The following is a 14,902-nucleotide window of genomic DNA, read 5'->3' on the forward strand; positions in this document are numbered from 1 at the left end:
CATGACAACTACACACCTTCAACCGATTCAACCTCCTGCCTTCTCTCAGTCGTCTACACTCTCCAGCTCTCTCCTCTTTAACAGTCGATCGTGTCTCTCCTTGCAACCGGTATAAAATTAAAGCACAGCCATCTGGGTCTGAGATATATACATGTGTGTTTTGTCTGATAAGACAGAACACTTAGATTATGATGTTGTCATCCAGACATTGGCCTCTGGTATCTGTGGAGCTGATCTTAGATATGAAGGCACTGAAGGATTTATGGTGAGATGTCAGTTACCATGCACAATCTGTTTTTACTTGCTCTGCCGATCGCAAGACGGGACCTGGCGGGGTGTGATATAGGTGAGGTAAAGACGGTTGTAAATTGTAGAGGTCTTTGATAGCGGCAATTAAATTTTACAAAGGCCAGGTTAAAAAGAAAAAGAAAATGTTAGCATTGAAGGCTATGGCACTTTCAAATTCAGATCGTGGATTTAAATAGGAGAGAACGTTTTAGAAAACTTTTTAACTTGTAAATGAAATCTTACAATCAAACTGTAGGTCACAATGAATTAAGGTTTTCAAGATACAAAGATACGTAAACTGAACTGTATTATAACTAATGTTTTTCGTACTTCCAACTAGGATTTATTGTGGAATAAACAGCAGTCTCCCATAAATTTGTGATGGAAATGTGATAAGTCATGATGGCTGTGATCACTAACTCGTCAGGCTTATGTAGCGAGGGTCGTGGGTTCAGTTCCCATAAATGCCATTACTTTATTGTATGAGAACAAGTTGGTAACCAAGACGTTTGTAGCTGACATTAATCTAGGTGGTTCTGTTAACTTTACCATATGTGCGTAAACATAAGACCCAATAATCTAGCGTTACAATAGACTTTGCACCATTATTTATGTACTGATATTATTAGCCTGTATGCCTTCAAATGAGTCATATAATTAAGTCGATATATTAAAAAGCTTCCGAAAACGTTTTTAATGTCCTTAAACACCACCCACCAAGATGTTGGAATGACATTTAAAATTTGAGTTTTACGTCTCGTTTACGACTAGGTTATTAGAGGGTTAAACCTAAACGGCCCTTAAGGCCCCCGCCCACCCAGGCACATATACGATGTGCAGAGCTTCAGAAGAAACCATTCGATTTGAAAACTGCTCAAGATATCCGACTGGCGTCTGTTTAAGAAAAGCATTTTAAGAATACGCTGAGGACAAATGAGTAGTTAGGTTCTCCGGATTTTGTTTTTAAAATGTATTTTTACAAGAGTGAAAATGACTAAAACGTATGTTAATAAGTAATTTTCAGACATGAAAGACCCAGTACATATTTTTGAAAGCACTCAAGGGTGTCGTATTACGTCTTTATCTTCATTTCCCCGCCATATAATGTTATGGTTACCGCCCTAGTCCCATAGTATGTTTATGCACAACTAGAAGACTGCGCACTAAATCAGAGCCGTGCACTTTAAGGCTGGTATTTATAGTCGCATCTTGAGCAATGTCTTGAGACCGTCTTGACGAAGACGGTCTTGTTTCTCAAGGCAGCGATTTCAATCTCCACGTTTCATAGTCCACGAAAAAGACGAGCTTCAGGAAGACTGCATGCTCAAGCAAGAGCTTGTTTGCCGTTCTTACGGCTTGACGAAGCACTTACTTGAGACAGCCGAAAAGACACGAGCATACACGAACTTTGCCGATTGAACTGTTTTCGTTAAATATTCTGGTACTATTCACACCAAGCACTGAAACCCCAGAATTTGAGACTATTTAGAGTAACAAGATTTAGTGAGTATATATCACTACATTCGAAGTGCGTTTGTACGTTGATGTGAGGAATTAGTTTATTGTTTTAATACTCCAGAATCACACATGGAAAAATTGATGTTTTGCGAACCACAAATATGCACACCTTCTAGTACATCTCAACTTGTGTCACTTGAGATGAATTAAATTAAGAACTTTATAGACTTTTGTCATTCCTGTGTAAGTTTAACATTAAGAAATTATGTATCTAACGATTTAATAATACCCTTTTAAAAAATAATAAAATTAAGTTAACATCTTCAGAACTGTTAATACTGAATTAACACTTGTTTAAAAGCTACTTGTCTTGACAGAATTATCAAAAAATATTTCAGGTAATGAAAAAGGTGTTTTTTTTTTGTTTTGAGAAAATGTCACTCCGCTCCAGCTTCAGGATAAGGTACAGTAAATGTTAGTTTAATAAAAATATCAGATTTAACTACACAGTAAAAGAAAATTTTTAATTTAAGTAAGAAAAATGTATGTTTAGAATTATAACAATAAGTTTGAACGAATCTGATAAGGGTACATAGTAAGGAACTTAAAATTTTGTAAAACCCTTTATAAAGTGTTGATTTGTTCATCAATAATATAAGACATTAATTTCCTCATATAATAGGTTAATTTTTCTTGTTCAAATTACTTGTGATTCTATAATTTAATCGTATTATAAGTAAAAGATATAGACTACAGTATGTCTCAAAGTCTACTGCGTATGAAATAACCAAATCAATAAACTGAGCTATGTATTTAAATATATTATAACAATTAGATTTTAAAAAGTTAATCTAATAAAATTCAAAGATACATTTGCATTTTTCGTTAACTATAAAAAAAAGTATTTTCAGTGCCAGGATTTGACCCACATTCGAATTGTTTCCTCTTTTTGTTGATGCCCAACTCCCTAACCATTACACTACCAAACCTCTAACAAAATTGTGTGGAAAATTATTTTTATCAACAGTGTAATGCCACTTTTTTAAAAATATTTTTAATGTATTCTGGGTGTCACGAATGTAGAATTAAATTTTCTGATTGTGATATGTACCATCAACCATTATTAAACGCATCGTTTTCCACATCCATTGTACTCGTTCTGTGATCGATATGTAAATAAACGTGCCTGTTTAGCACTTGAAAATGTAACCACTGGTCACAAACAAACACTAAACTCGTTTAAAATACATATATAATTGCTTCAGCACTTCATACAGGATTTATTTAAGTTTAAAAATACGAGCTTCACGAGAATCCGCCATTTTATACATTGCGATCAGAACAAGCAATTGCTTGAGACATGCCTGCAGTGGTATTGGCAAAGACGATCTTATTCGTGTTCTTAAGCATGGTCTCAGCGACTATGAAACATACTTCTACGATGGTGTTCTCAAGCAACGACTATGAGACAGGAGAATGCCCTCTTGTAAATAAGAAATATGGGACTATCATAAGATGGTCTTCATCAAGATTGTCTTGTTTGCGATCACTTGAGATCATCTCAAGCAACCTCTATGGCACACAAATGTTAAATAAGAATGCATATAAGAATTTCTTGACGAAGGAATTGCTCAAGACGTGAATATAAATACCACCCTCAGTGCACTACCGGGCTACAAGCACCAACGAGCGTCGTACTTTATCATCCCGCTTCACTAACACAGATACACCTCTGATTAGGCGGACTCAGCAGGGATATAGAGAATGATTCGGAATCATCCAAGCATTTTCCTAGAGGGATTTGTGGAAACCACGAGAAGCTGAGATCAAGATGAGGATGAACTATGGAACCGAAACTCAAACTCATGTCCTCTTGCTGCAAATTTTGAGCTGCACTTTATCTAATTAGAAAGTCAATCAAGTGTTCATTATTAGAATTCTTAATGTTAAACATTATTATGGACATACGCCAGTGATGGTTGTCACTGTATACCACAGAGAAACCACAAGACTTGTCACGAAAGATGAAAATACAAACACACAGAGAAACAAGTCGAAAGTCAGCTGATGTCAAAGTAAAGGCTTATGTCCATGTAGGTGTTTTAAATCAATTTTACCCATTGCAGGAATCATTCAAATAACATATTAAAAGTATTGGTTTTAATAACTGTGCAAAGGTCACGCGCTGTTTTTTTTTTCTGTTTTCAGGTGGGTTATGCACACGGTTTAACTACTTTACTACCATTCTCGCACATTTTGGTTGAAACAGAGCCTTAATCGACCAAGGGCGAGCGAGGTATCACACGCCCTCGGCAGACTTAACTTGACACGTGATCGCAGAGACTCGTGCAGGTGGAAGCACCAGGAGGAAACTCAGCGACCAAAGGTCAAGTGCCAGGCTCTCCCCACGGCCAGAAGTCCGGGGGTGGCGCAGAATGGACTCAAAACGCGAAGCTGTAAAAGAGTACGGGCAACAAAATCTATGTTGGCAAGACTACGCGCAAAACCTTGTGAGTTTGATGACACGTTGCCGTGGAACTGATAAAGTTCAATATGTACTTCAGCGTTTGCCGTGAGCACGTGCACTTAACAGACTCCTTGTTCATGTACAGAATCAATGTTTAAAATATTTTTTTAATCTACGTTTTCCTTGTAGTGTTACATTTAAAAATTTTGCTTACACTCTTCCCAAGATTTTTCTAGTACGGAATAAATGCCTTTTCACAAAATCAAACACATTATTTAATTAAATTATGTAATTCTTAAGGGAATTTCATAACCACAGCTATACAAAATTTAGAATTCTTACGTTAAAAAATTTCTCGCACTTTTCAATAACTTCAACGTTTTTATCAAGCATAAATAATACTAAAGAAAAAATGTATTTTTTTTATTTTAAAAGTTAAATAATTTTTGAAGTATTTATTTGTTGAGAAAACTGTATTTACACTATTATTGCCATTATCTTTTATTTATATGTAGTGCATCATAATTTAAGCATTAAGTCTCCTTTCTTTGTAATAAATGTAGTCAAAAATCATACGCCATTGCTAAGAACTTTTTCTGTTGAAGAAAAACTAATAAATAAAATAAATAAATAAAAATAAAAATAAAAATACTCAAAAAAAGATACAAAAAACACACAAAATTAAGCAAACAATTGCTGTTGTCAACAAGGATATGAACACCACAAAATATTCCGAAACAGGAATATGGTCAGCAAACAAAGAAAAAACAAAGAAAAATGTACTGAGAGAACGAAAAAATCCCCACAAATGATGACAACACAAAAATATTGAAACCCAAAATAATTCAGCACAACAGTTGAAGCGAGACAAAAAACATGACAAAACGAAAAAACAAACAAATACAATAGTTTTACCTTAAACAGAAACAAGCGACGTTTCGGGAACTGCTATCTGCTCCCGTCCTCAGGCAGAGACGCACATGGTACGGAAACACAGGTGCGACTGAGAAGGGGCTGGAAAATGAGGGTATTTATCAGAGAAAGGGCTACATCTTGCTCAGCCAATGACAGACGAGCTGTCTCCCCATTGGCTGTGCACCATGAGGTTAAAGCGGATTGGTTATGGTGGGTTGAGTATTGGCTATTGTTTTGTGCTGCAGGGATGTTTCTCTCTTTATCAAAGGGATGCACATATTTTTTAATTCAATGCTCTGCTGGCTGAAAATATTTTTATTGCTAATAATGAAGGCTGATTCTTTGATTTTCCTTTTTATTTTATCGGATTCCTGTATGAGTGGTGTGGAGTCTTCCCAGAGAATTTTGTGGCTATTTTCCCATGTATGTTCAGCAAGTCTGGATTTTAGGGTTTCACCCTTCTTGCAGTTGTTTTTGTGTTCTTTGATTCGGGTGGATAGAGCTCTGCCAGTTTCACCTATGTACATGTGGCCACATTCACAGGGGATTTGATACACACAGTTGTGAGTTTGTAATTTTTTTGTGGCTGGTTTCACCTTGGTAACAATACTTTTAATAGTAGATTTAGAACGGAATGCTGTTTGAAGTCCATATTTATTTCCTAGGCGTCTTATTTTTTCTGAAAGCCCTTGAACATATGGAATAACTAGGGTTCCTGCAGGTTTCTCAGTTTCTGTGGATTTGAGTGTTTTGTTGGATTTGAAATGCTGTTTGATGGTGTTGACAGGGTAACCATTGGCTATGAGTTCTTTTTTTATATGATTGTGTTCAACCGCAATAGATTTCTCATCAGAACAAATAATCTCAGCTCGGTTGGTTAGTGTGTGAATTATGCCAGTTTTTGTTGTTTTGGGATGGTTGGATGCAAAATTAAGGTATTGGCCTGTGTGCGTAGGTTTCCTGTATACTTTTGTTTCCAGGCTGTTGTTTTTTCTGCTGACTAGTACATCCAGGAAAGGAATGCTACCTTTGGTTTCTTTTTCATATGTGAATTTTATTGATGGCCTCAGAGAGTTGAGGTGGTTCACAAATTCCTCCAAAGTTTCAGGTCCATGTTGCCAGACAGTGAAGGTATCATCCACATAACGGAGCCAGATTTTTGGAGGGCTATTACTTTTGCTAAGTGCTTCTTGCTCAAAGTTTTACATAAATATATTGGCCATAAATGGTGAAAGAGAAGAGCCCATTGCCATGCCATCGGTCTGTTTGTAGAAAATATCCTTGAACTGGAAATATGTTGTGGTGACACAGAGGGTAATCATTTCCATGATGGATGGGATTGGTATTATAGTTCTGTCCTTTAGGGTTGGATCAGCTTCCAATTTCGCCTTGACAATGCTGAGTGTTTCGGCTACTGGCACATTAGTGAAGAGGCTTTGGACATCAAAACTCACCAGGGTATCATTGTTTTCTATTTTCAACAAAACAACAACAAAAACTGGCATAATTCACACACTAACCAACCGAGCTGAGATTATTTGTTCTGATGAGAAATCTATTGCGGTTGAACACAATCATATAAAAAAAGAACTCATAGCCAATGGTTACCCTGTCAACACCATCAAACAGCATTTCAAATCCAACAAAACACTCAAATCCACAGAAACTGAGAAACCTGCAGGAACCCTAGTTATTCCATATGTTCAAGGGCTTTCAGAAAAAATAAGACGCCTAGGAAATAAATATGGACTTCAAACAGCATTCCGTTCTAAATCTACTATTAAAAGTATTGTTACCAAGGTGAAACCAGCCACAGAAAAATTACAAACTCACAACTGTGTGTATCAAATCCCCTGTGAATGTGGCCACATGTACATAGGTGAAACTGGCAGAGCTCTATCCACCCGAATCAAAGAACACAAAAACAACTGCAAGAAGGGTGAAACCCTAAAATCCAGACTTGCTGAACATACATGGGAAAATAGCCACAAAATTCTCTGGGAAGACTCCACACCACTCATACAGGAATCCGATAAAATAAAAAGCAAAATCAAAGAATCAGCATTCATTATTAGCAATAAAAATATTTTCAGCCAGCAGAGCATTGAATTAAAAAATATGTGGATCCCTTTGATAAAGAGAGAAACATCCCTGCAGCACAAAACAATAGCCAATACTCAACCCACCATAACCAATCCGCTTTAACTACATGGTGCACAGCCAATGGGGAGACAGCTCGTCTGTCATTGGCTGAGCAAGATGTAGCCCTTTCTCTGATAAATACCCTCATTTTCCAGCCCCTTCTCAGTCGCACCTGTGTTTCCGTACCATGTGCGTCTCTGCCTGAGGACGGGAGCAGATAGCAGTTCCCGAAACGTCGCTTGTTTCTGTTTAAGGTAAAACTATTGTATTTGTTTGTTTTTTCGTTTTGTCATGTTTTTTGTCTCGCTTCAACTGTTGTGCTGAATTATTTTGGGTTTCAATATTTTTGTGTTGTCATCATTTGTGGGGATTTTTTCGTTCTCTCAGTACATTTTTCTTTGTTTTTTCTTTGTTTGCTGACCATATTCCTGTTTCGGAATATTTTGTGGTGTTCATATCCTTGTTGACAACAGCAATTGTTTGCTTAATTTTGTGTGTTTTTTGTATCTTTTTTTGAGTATTTTTATTTTTATTTTTATTTATTTATTTTATTTATTAGTTTTTCTTCAACAGAAAAAGTTCTTAGCAATGGCGTATGTCCAAAAACTTACATCAAGTCATGCACTCCCATTGCACAAATCTTTTAAAGATAACAGTCAAAAATCAATTATACTAGAAGTAAGGTTTTTAGTATTTCTGTAATGATTTTACCTTTGTTCGAAATGTATAATTATTAGGGATGGTGATTTTTAGTTTTTGCTAAATAGATGCTAAAATATGCTAAATTATATTTTTTCCGCTATAAAATGCTAAATCTAGACTATTCCAAGATAAATGCGAAATCAAGGTAAAAAATGTAGATTCGTCTTCACTCTACACCATTTATTTACCGATTGTATTTTGTTTCAGTTCAGTATCAAAAGAAACCATTATTTTATGGCGTATTCAGCACAAGTATCTTATTGTCACGTCATTCACAACTACTATTGTTCGTAAATATTGAATGTAGAATGGCCATCCGTGCCTCGCTATTGTAAACGAAGCAAAGAACAACTAGCTGGAAGATTGTCCGTCATCTTGCAGAGTACAAGTTTTTAGGCCACCATATTGCGACATCTCTGCTTCGTTGCGCTAACAATAGTAAGTCCCATTTTCTGGCTGTGTTTCACGTGAAAGTCGCGTTCTTGTGTAGTCTGTGGAATGTTGCGTGTTTAAAAATACGTGCATACTCATGAATGTGTTGTATACTGTTATTTCTCCAGGGGCGGCTCCAGGAAGGCTTTTCGGTGGGGGCTATCGTAGCAATACAAATGAAGTTGTAAAAAATTATTTTTAACATACCACCAGTTGGCCATTAAATATTTACAAATTTATAGTCTCAAATATTGAACTTAACATACTTTTATACACATTTTCAAACAAGTAAATGTAACACAGGGCACATGAATGTAAATGTTGGTGATATGACATACTCTAAAATAAAGAATATAAAAAGGACACAAACAAATAAATATTTACAAATATCTACCTATGTGATAACATTGAAACAACAAGGAAACTGAATAAGTAATTCATTTACATTAGACGACAAAATCTAATCTTCTTTTACCTTTCTTGGCAAATCTTTCAATAATATTATCAATATTTATCGAAATGTCTCTGTGTATATGAAGAAGGCATAGTCCATTAAGTCTTTCTTCTAGAATTCTTGATCTCAGCCATGTTTTTGACCTTCGAAGTGTTGAGAACGACCTTTCTGCAGTAGCTACACTAATTGGCAATGTCACTAAAAATTTTAGTAGCTTAAATATTGTAGGAAACATTTCCTCTTCACACTTCAAAATAGCTTCCATTGCAGTTTTCGGTACTTCTACTTCGTCTGATGCCTTAAGCTCACGAAACCACTTGGCCTCCCATACACAGACTTCACCTTCAAGCTTCGCAAACAAAACACTTTCTTGATTATCCTGAATAAAAGAAAAACGAGAAGCAATAGCTTTTAGTCGCTCTCTGAAATCAACATCTTTACTTCTATTGAGAAGAATATGTGGTACCAGCAAACGAATGTCAAATGATTTCAAACAGTCTTCTGAAAAACGGGACTTCATATCGATGAGTATAAAATCCAACATGGAATTATAAATGGCTCTGTAGTAACATTCTGCATCATCAGTATCATAGTTCTCTCTATGTATCTGTTTTGCAGTTGTCCGAGGTTTTCTTATTTCTACATCGAGTTTTGAAGCCAAGGTTTTTGCTTCAGAAAACACTACATGAAAAGTATTGTCACTGTTTTCTCTCCTAGTCTTGAGAACAGATAAAGTATCCCTAACAGCATTTGAAGCTTCGTGCATATCAAGTGATTCTGCTTGAAGGAGGGTACTCAATGGAAGTGTAATCTTCAAAACATCCAGGAGAGAGAGCATTGCTAGGACAAATTCACTGGTTAGTAAGGAATTAAGTAGAGTTAATGCTTTTGAGGCCGATTTCGAGTCTTGCCATGATGTTATAGCAGAGAGTGCCTTCACAATACTAGGTAAATACTCGCGAAACTGGAGTAACGAAGTGTGTCTTTCAACCCACCTGGTCTCACATAAGCTGGCAATATTTGAGGACGAAAATTTCCTTAAAACCTTGTGTCTTTTGGCAGATTGGTTGAAGAAAGAAATGCATGTTTTTATTATGGAAACAGTATTGCGAATTGATGACACTTTGGATGATTGGGAAATTGAGTTGTTTAGACAATGGTTTTGACACGAACATCTGGTGGCATTTTTCGTAACTCCCATTATTTCTGTAACTGCACCTGAACTTTCAGAAACCATTACACTGCAACTGTCTGTAGAAATACCAACACAAAGACGTGGATCTAGATCGCTATCTGATAGCATCTGTACGACAAGTTTTCCTATAGATTTGCCTGTTAGACGTGGTTCAAGTATAACCTCACTTTCACAATCAGAACCAATTTCTTTGTTTTCTCCTATGTGTTGACAATTTCCATCTATTGCTTTATAGGCATCAATAAACATTATAAAGTCTTCAATGATAGTCATTTCATAAAAATACCTGACACTAAGACTTAGTTGCTCAATGTGTGCTAAATCTGTAGTTTCATCAAATATAATTGCATAGAACCCAGCTTTTTTTATTCTGCCTAAAATAATTGATTGAATTTCATCACCACAACATTCTATCAGCTCATTCTGAGTATTTTTCCCAATGTAAGTTGCTCTAGATGATGCACAAGAGAGATGGTTCTCCAACTCTTTGTCACCTGATGCTACTTTGAATCTTAATAATTCCCTGAAATTACCCTCATTGTTTGCTGGTGTACAATCATCCAGTAGGACACCATCATCTCTGTGCCCTCGTAGGGGTATATTCTGGCGACCACAAAAGATTATGGTTTCAATAATAGGTCGCAATCTAGCTCGATTTTCATTTACTTGTTGAAGACGTTGAGAATTAATCAGGTTAATGACTTCAAACTCAGGATTATGGTAGGATTGTAGGAATCGTTTACCCGCAATGACATTCTGGTTATGATATTCAGTTTTATCATGAACTTCCAAATCACCATCTTTTCCAGTCAGCTTTGAAAATTTGGTAAGTGGCTCCGTCACCAACTTCCCTAGTTTCATACCGTTATTGTGACCAGCAGCATGGGCAGAGAATAGAGAACAGTACACACAAAATAGTCCTTTCTTTGCATGTGAGAAAACCACCCAATGAAACATATCAATATGTTTTTTTGGACAAATACCTCTTATATTCTCTACATTTCTCTTTTTTAACAGAAAAAGGAAATGAGTAGTCGCAAGGTGGAGTCCAATGATTTTCCAGCAACTGGCATTTTGTGTAGTCACTTATAAGGGTTCCTACCCCTATGTGTAGCCCTACATCATTTTGGTGGGAAGGATGATTAACTGAATTATAATTTACTGAACCTGATTCACTCGCACCTACATTGCAGTCAACAGCTTCAGCACAATCCACTGAAGACCCATTGAATCGTGCAATGGCTCCTTGTTGCTCTTGAGCATCCATGGCATCTCTTTGCTCACTTCCTGAATTAGCTGCTGCTTGTGTTGATAATTCTTGTGGTTGTTGACTCGTTGAATATGAGGCTCTTGAAAAATATGACTCAATATTTTTGGTAAAGCCCAATGAGCCAAGCTTAGGCCTTTTTGGTACTTTTGCCTGTGAAAAAATGTATAAATTAATTTAAATATTTTATGCTTTCAAAAGAAAGTTAAAACATGTTAAATACAGAACATTTGCTAATTATTGCGGGACAGAAATTTAATGGGTAGCAGGGAATGGAAATACAAGTAAATTTTCAAAGAAGAATAAAAAAGGAAATGCAACTTTACAATTTTTTAAGCGCGAATAGTAGAATGCAAACTTGATTTTCATACGAATATGGGCACTACATCTACATCATTGGCTGAGAGGGAGCGCAGACGCAGCGCAGTGACGTCACACGCTCTGCGGGAAGCACACGACAAGCGGAGTGCAGACGTTTAGAGTTAGTTAGACATGTGTACTAGCAATCAGCGGTCACTCTTCGTGGTGTGGACAGTCGCTAATGAAGCCGTATTCCTATTCGGAATACTTCTTTTGTGAAAACGCTCTTTGTAAATGCGCTGCAATATTTTTTTTTCGCCTCTACATACCTCTAGCCCATTAGCATTATCAGCCACCTCTGTGAATGAAAGTTCGCCATGTTATTACTGTTACCCGAATATGTAAGCGCAACACCGTATTCACTAACAGTCAAAACTGCGCTCTTCGCCCAAAGCCGAATGTTTAAACCTACTACGTTACTTAACAAAAACTGCTTGTTTTGGCATACCCTAACGTACATTAAATTTGTGCCCTGCATAAACCGAACACGCTATATAAGTTTTCAAAAAATATATAAATTTTCTAAAATTGAGGTTTTATGGCAGTTGTGAACTCGAAATAGATACACCAATTTTTGTAGTTTCTTAATTAATATATTACTCTTATTTTTCTCTAAGGGGAGCTTTGAGGGATGACAATCTGGCTATTTTCACGTGTTTTATCGTCCAAGGGGTCCTATTGTTACTACTCTAAGAGCGGCGCTAAGTTTTACGTTTGTGCCTTGTGCCCGACCATGCATAACATAATGCCTTTGACGATTCGATTTATTCTGTAAGTTGATGTTCGTGCTGTGCGTTAAAATGTTCTCGAGCAGACAGTCTTCGCGCCACAGTCGCAACTCGGCAGTTGGCCGGACTGTCACTAAAAGTATTTATAAACAAACGATGTAATCAGTTATTTTGGTTTATTAAGGGGTATCCACCTACTTCATTTTTGTGGTTTAATTTACGATCTGTCATTAAATATTTGCTACCTTTTATAAGTAAATTATATAATTAATTCTTAAGAAAAGAAATAACAATAGTGTTTTCCTAAAAGTGATGATGGATATAAGTATGACCAATTTTTAAGAGCAATAAATAACAAATGTCTGAGTCGGAAAATATAATTTTCAAATATATAAAAATGCAATTGCTCAGAGAGGGAAGGGGCTAATTAATGTCACGATCCTTCCAGTTTCAAGAGGAATAAAACAACTCATTTATAATAAAATTTGAAAGACGACTTTCATGGTCGATACAGTTTGGACGTTATTATTTTCTTATCACTATTTATAGTTCTAAAGACCTGGTAATCATTGGTCATTTAGGTTTGGCTTTGAAAAAAATTACGATAAATTACAGCTACTAAAACTAGGACTTATTTACATTAAGTAGACCACAGTTATTAATGCTTGAGAAATTAAAATGGCAAAAAACACAATCTCTTTCCTGATCTTCTCGTATGTGCCGGCTTTATAACCACACACAATAAAAGTAGTCTAAATTGTTACTTTCATCTAATATTTTATTGATTATATATTTCACTAAAGAAAAGCTTTACAATTCAAGTAATTTGGTAGCTACTAATAAATAGAATTTTTCCTTTTCCAAAATTTATCAAGTCAGATATTAAAACAACATTTTCACACCACGGTGGGAAAACTTATCTTAAATTAGGAAAATATTTGTGAGTCCCTCAGCATACATACAAATGACACAAATGTCAGGAAACTGTGAATCGTCTTACATTTGATTATTTGAGTTTTTAATTTTTTTTACCAAATATTTAAAATCCATATCATGCCATTAAATTATTTTCTCGAAATTATCTTTGTCGTCTTGCTTGTTTTGGTTGTACATTTTCGTCAGACTTGCATGTAAAAAGAAGGAAAAAAGGCAGCTTCTGAGCTTATCTCAAACATTTCTCAGTCTTTATAGAATATATTTAGCAAAATTTGAATTTAATATGTGGGGGGAAAAAAGCAAAAAAATCATTCAGTGTTTCAAAAACTCTTTTTTAAACCTATATTTTTATTTATTATTTATGACCTTGTTTTGCGCTTTATATTCACCTCATAATAATTGCAAATATAAATTTTGTTTTCAACGGTATTACAAACTGGAAAAAGAGTTTCCGTTTGAAACAGTGAATTCTACGAAAATATAACAGTAAACTTTAATAGATAACACGATTTTAGGTAGATTTCGAAGACAGACTACCTCTTGTAGCCGTTACCATGGTGCGAATAATAATAATAAAATAATTTTTTTTACTTGTGTTCATGTGTAATTCGCTTACAATAAAATACACTAACCACCTCATGTTGACTTTGGATTATAATACTTACAACTGTATAGCGTTACTTCGCAGTAAAGGACAAAGTTGTCTTATGAGAGTCAATTTAAAAGTACTTGTCAAATTGTCAAAACACGAAGCAAGAATGAGGTGTGAAGCGATGAGAATGAAGAGACTTACGTCGCACAGCTATGCAGAGAGTCTTCACGACTTGGCTGCCAAAATTTTACTCATAAATTGACACATTTCGGGGGTTGGAATCGATCCCATGACCATCACCACATAAGTGTGAACTTTAACGATTACGGCAACCAAGTACGATTGGATGGAGAAGTGATAAAATAGGAGTAACTCGAGAAAACTCGTTGGCTTACGGCAATGTGAACCTTTCAAACTTGAGAAAATACGTGTTTAACCTTGTGGCAACCAAATTTAAATATTTAGGGTAAGAGGCATGTCATTTGATCACACTCAAAATCCTTGAACTCTTAACACTGAAGCCAAATGCTGTTGCTGGCAATATTTGATTTTTAACATTTACAAGATGCCACCAAACATAGTCCTGAAATTTAACACAGCAATGTTTTATAGCAGATATATAAATAAGTACTCACCATTTCGTAGAAAATATCAAATGATTAAGTGAGAGAAATTCATTGTTGTTAGTTCTTGATCGACCACAAGCACACCAGTTCTGTAAAAAAACTAGATAGTTTGTCACGGTCCGCAGCACAGCAAGGCACAGCTTGGACAATACTGAGTACTGAGAAGTTCTGGCAACAACTGAACAAAGTGTGCCACTGTAGCGAGTGCCCCTACTTCCCCTTCACGAAGGTTTGGCCCTTCCCGTGCGGGTGCAATAAAACTGTCAGCTTCAGGCCATTTATGGACCCCCCCCCCCCCCCTCCATTGTAGTAAATGCCTTCCCACTCCAGACCAAAATTC

The 14,902-nt window shown here is 36.0% G+C and overlaps 1 protein-coding gene and 1 long non-coding RNA gene across 4 annotated transcripts in view; one reads left to right on the forward strand and one right to left on the reverse strand.

Moving 5' to 3' along the window:
* The window catches only part of LOC134527960 (zinc transporter ZIP1-like), a 61,517-nt gene that overhangs the window by 30,596 nt on the left and 16,019 nt on the right, over positions 1-14,902 (reverse strand). Inside the window, exon 1 of one of the 3 annotated variants that reach the window (XM_063361057.1) lies at positions 17-2,303. The exons of the other annotated variants lie outside the window; for them this stretch is intronic. The gene's annotated coding sequence lies outside the window, so the exon portion shown is untranslated. Of the gene's footprint in view, positions 1-16; positions 2,304-14,902 lie in introns of those variants that run through there. 3 annotated transcript variants of the gene reach the window in all.
* LOC134527961 (uncharacterized) lies at positions 301-4,480 on the forward strand. Its single transcript, XR_010074324.1, has 2 exons — positions 301-346; positions 3,955-4,480. It is a non-coding gene; the product is annotated as an uncharacterized LOC134527961 (long non-coding RNA).

Source organism: Bacillus rossius, chromosome 1 (genome assembly GCF_032445375.1).
Source record: "Bacillus rossius redtenbacheri isolate Brsri chromosome 1, Brsri_v3, whole genome shotgun sequence".
NCBI lineage: Eukaryota > Metazoa > Arthropoda > Insecta > Phasmatodea > Bacillidae > Bacillus > Bacillus rossius.